The sequence below is a fragment of the Cebus imitator genome, unplaced genomic scaffold (assembly GCF_001604975.1).
Source record: "Cebus imitator isolate Cc_AM_T3 unplaced genomic scaffold, Cebus_imitator-1.0 Scaffold15, whole genome shotgun sequence".
Taxonomy (NCBI): domain Eukaryota; kingdom Metazoa; phylum Chordata; class Mammalia; order Primates; family Cebidae; genus Cebus; species Cebus imitator.
The window spans coordinates 1,179,815-1,183,944 of NW_016107330.1; the positions used below are offsets into that span (position 1 = coordinate 1,179,815).

The 4,130-nt window shown below is 44.7% G+C and overlaps 1 protein-coding gene across 1 annotated transcript in view; it reads left to right on the forward strand.

Moving 5' to 3' along the window:
• The window catches only part of NMNAT1 (nicotinamide nucleotide adenylyltransferase 1), a 37,238-nt gene extending 35,174 nt beyond the window's left edge, over positions 1 to 2,064 (forward strand). The window contains exon 6 of the transcript XR_005196162.1: positions 1,890 to 2,064. The gene's annotated coding sequence lies outside the window, so the exon portion shown is untranslated. The remainder of the gene's footprint in view (positions 1 to 1,889) is intronic.
• The last annotated feature ends 2,066 nt before the right edge of the window (positions 2,065 to 4,130 follow it).

Sequence of the window (4,130 nt, forward strand, 5' to 3'; positions counted from 1 at the left end):
GAGTGCAGTGGCTTGATCTTGGCTCACCGCAGCCTCCACCTCCTAGGTTCAAGCGATTCTCCTGCCTCAGCCTCCCAAGTAGCTGGTATTACAGGCATGCACCACCATGCCTGGCTAATTTTTTGTATTTTTAGTAGAGATAGTGTTTTACCATGTTGGCCAGGCTGGTCTCAAACTCTTGACCTTAGCTGATCCACCTGCCTTGGCCACTCAAAGTGCTGGGATTAAAGGCATGAGCCATCAAGCCCAGCCAAGAAAGGAATTCTTACAGTAGTGATGTTGTAAAATGTACCATTGATAAATCATCTCCAGTTACACAAAATAAAAGTTGTGTATATGTCTGCCAGAAACATTGTACCAATAGTTCTCTGTGACACATACCAGAATTGCCAACTAAACTTTGGCAAGACCTATCTGCCTGGAGCTCCACCTTTTGAGGTGTAGGGAGTTGAGGTCCAAGCCCTCATATGTTTAGAAAGGTACACAGGTATTTCTGATGCCCACCAGAGGGAGAGAGCTGCCGCTGCCTTACACTTTATACACATTCACTTAGCCTTGTTGTGGGTCATGCTCTAGCTCTGGCCATTCATCCTCTCTTTATCTGACTTCAGGAACAACTTCAGAGATGATATCATGCTGCCTTGAATTGAGAGAACCACAGGGAATGAGGGATCTCATTCAAAGATTTTCTAAGGCTGAATGCTCATAGCCCTTATTGGTAGATTAATCGGAAGACGTGAGTGGGATGCAATGGGGCATGCTCTGCAATCCCATCTACGTGGGAGGCTGGGGCAGGAGGATAGCTTGAGCCTAGAAGTTTGAGACCTGCCCAGGCAAAATGGTGAGAACTTGACTTAAAAAACTCTGGTGTTTCTGAAGAGTCCTGCTGTTTCTGTTCCAGCCTGCTGTGAATCTGCCATTTCTGAATTTAAGCAGAAAAAGGGTCTATTTCCTCATACTATTCTAATACATTTAAATAGTATTAATTCTTTTTTTGCTGTTGTTCTTTTTTGAACTGTGGTTCGGAAGGATAAATAGTATTAATTCTAATACTATTCTAATACATACAAAATAGAATAATTTGCCTTTTTGCAATTTCTATTTCATACCTACACCACTCCAGATGAAGGGTTTGTAACTGTGGAATTAAAAAATGCTTAGAAATTTGCAATTGTGTAGTCAGATCTGAATTTGCAGTTTAAAAAAGGAAAATGTTAAATACACTTAAATGTATGTGCTACAGCTCCCAAATTACTAAAGCCACCTGGCCAACTCTGAGATACAGGGAGGGTACAAAGCCTGACACCTGGCTGGGCACTGTGGCTCTTGCCTGTAATCCCAACACTTTGGGAGGCCAAGGCAGGTGGATCACCTGAGGTCAGGAGTTTGAGGCCAGCCTGGGCAGCATGGTGAAACCCTGTCTCTACTAAAAGTACAAAAAATCCAGGTGTGGTCGCATGTGCCTATAGTCTTAGCTACTCAGGATGCTGAGGCAGGAGAACTGTTTGAACCCAGGAGGTGGAGGTTGCAATGAGCCAAGATGGCGCCACTGCACTCTAGCCTGGGTGGCAGAGTGAGACTCTGTCTAAAAAAAAAAAAGAAAAGAAAAAATCTGACGCTAGCAGGTTTCAGGATCCATCTGCCACGTCAATGAAAGGCTAGAGCCTCAAATCCTACAGATGAGAGTCATTTTTCTCCTCCTTAGCTTCTTAGAGTTTAAGAGAGTTGCAGCAGCCCTGAAAAGTAATGATTGAGCAAGATGAAGCTGTCGGAATTGAACTTTGATTTTTTCAGAGAAACTATACCTAGTTCATCTGAAGTGTTGTGTGAACTGCAGGAAGCTTCCAATGCTGGAAACTTCTCTCTTACTGTCGTGCCTTCCTACTTAGAAGTGCCTATGCTCTGCTCAGCTGTGACTGTACTGACCTCAGGACCTCACTGGACAAGGCATGTGGAGACCCTTACAGGAGCCCTGGTAAGGGTGCAATCATCCTTTTGTTGTTTCGTTTTTTTTTTTGTGATGGAGTTTCGCTCTTGTTGCCAAGATCGTGTGTCATTGCAACCTCCGCCTCCAGGTTCAAACGATTCTCCTGCCTTAGCCTTCCAAGTAGCTGGGATTACAGGCACCCACCGCTATGCCAGGCTAATTTTGTATTTTTAGTAAGACGGGGTTTCACCATGTTAGCCAGGCTGGTCTTGAACTCCTGACCTCAGGTGATCCACCTGCCCCGGCCTCCCAAAGTGCTGGGATTACAGGCGTGAGCCACTCCTGGCCTGATCCTATTGTTGCACTATTTATGGAGCAACAACTTTGTACAGAGAACGAGCTTTGTACAGAGAACAAGCTTGGCTTTTTCTCCCAATGCCGAGGATGCTGCTGATGCCGCTACGTAATAGCATAATTTTGGGTGTTCTCAAGGACAGAACTTCCCCTTTGAATAGTGGAACAATGAATTTCACCGGGGAATACATACCGACTGATGTGAAGAAAATATGCTGTTGTTTATTCCCTCCAGCGTCATTTCCATGATTTGCTTTTGTACTGTGAGTTTAGAGGAAATGTGTGATGCTGGCGTTTTGTTTGGCTTGTTTGATGCTGGAGGTTTTATGTGTTGTACATTTTACCCCTTACATTGTATAATTTGAATGCAGCAAACAAACCTGCAGTAAAAGTCCTTTATTGGCGTCTTGGTTTGGATGGATGGAGGGCCTTTGTGGTAGCGTTTGCCTTTGTGAACAGCAGACCTTTCAGATGAGAGAAGTGGGTTTTCCTTGGTGATGGAGGTGTAGAGATTGAGCCATGGGGATGATTTAGGTTAAAGAATGCTTTTTTTGGCCGGGCGCGGTGGCTCAAGCCTGTAATCCCAGCACTGTGGGAGGCCGAGGCGGGTGGATCACGAGGTCAAGAGATCGAGACCATCCTGGTCAACATGGTGAAACCCCGTCTCTACTAAAAATACAAAAAATTAGCTGGGCATGGTGGCGCATGCCTGTAATCCCAGCTACTCAGGAGGCTGAGGCAGGAGAATTGCCTGAACCCGGGAGGCGGAGGTTGCGGTGAGCCGAGATCGTGCCATTGCACTCCAGCCTGGGTAACAAGAGCGAAACTCTGTCTCAAAAAAAAAAAAAAAAAAAAAAAAAAAAAAAAAAGAATGCTTTTTTTGGCCAGCTTGAGGATCTAACAACAGAGTAGAAGGGAGCATCCCCTAGGTCAGCATGCAGAGCGGTGGGAGGGCTTTTATCTTCCTTACCCAAGCCTCTCTTTTTACTTTTCTTGAAGTCCAGAAGTTGCTCTATGATGAAATAGCCTCCTTTAACGTTTATTTCTTGGTGCCACAGGAGCTCCATTCCTCTGCCATTCTCATAATTCTTCCCAAAGGCCTATGATCTAAAAATTTCACCAGGGTGTCACTTAGCTGTGAGGCTGCATACACAGTCTACACTTCTGAAATCTGAACTTAGTTTATCAGTGGTGCTGTCTGAACTTCATAATGCCAACATTTACTGAACACTCACTGTGTGCTTGGCTTATATCATAAGGAAACAGCAAAATTAGGGGACTGGTATAAATGGTGAAGCTAGGCCTGAATCTAAGCTTTGTCTTCAGAGCCAGCACCCCAATCTCACTTTCTGTCAAATATTACTTTTCAGAGAATGAAGTTGTAGCCAAATCTTGAAATTTTCATTTACCCTAAGTGAGGACAAATGAAGCTTTCAAGAAATTGAGACCAATGTGTTCGGTCCTCACAGAAGGACTAGGCTGAACTTGCCCAGTGTTAGCAATTCCTTAGAACTAGGATAGTGGAATCACAGGGAGAAGGTGATATGGGCTATAATTAACTTTTTCTTTTTTTTTTTTTTTTTTTGCTTCTGAGACAGTTTTGCTGTGTCACCAGGCCGGAGTGCAGTGGTGCAGTCTTGGCTCACTGCAACTTCTGCCTCCTGGGTTCAAGTGATTCTTCCTCCTCAGCCTCCCAAGTAGCTGGGATTACAAGCGCGAGCCACCATGCCTAGCTAATTTTTGTGTTCTTAGTAGAGACAGGTTTTCGCTGTGATGGCCAAACTGGTCTGAAACTCTAGGCCTCAAGTGATCCGCCCCCTTCAGCCTCCCAAAGTGCTGGAATTACAGG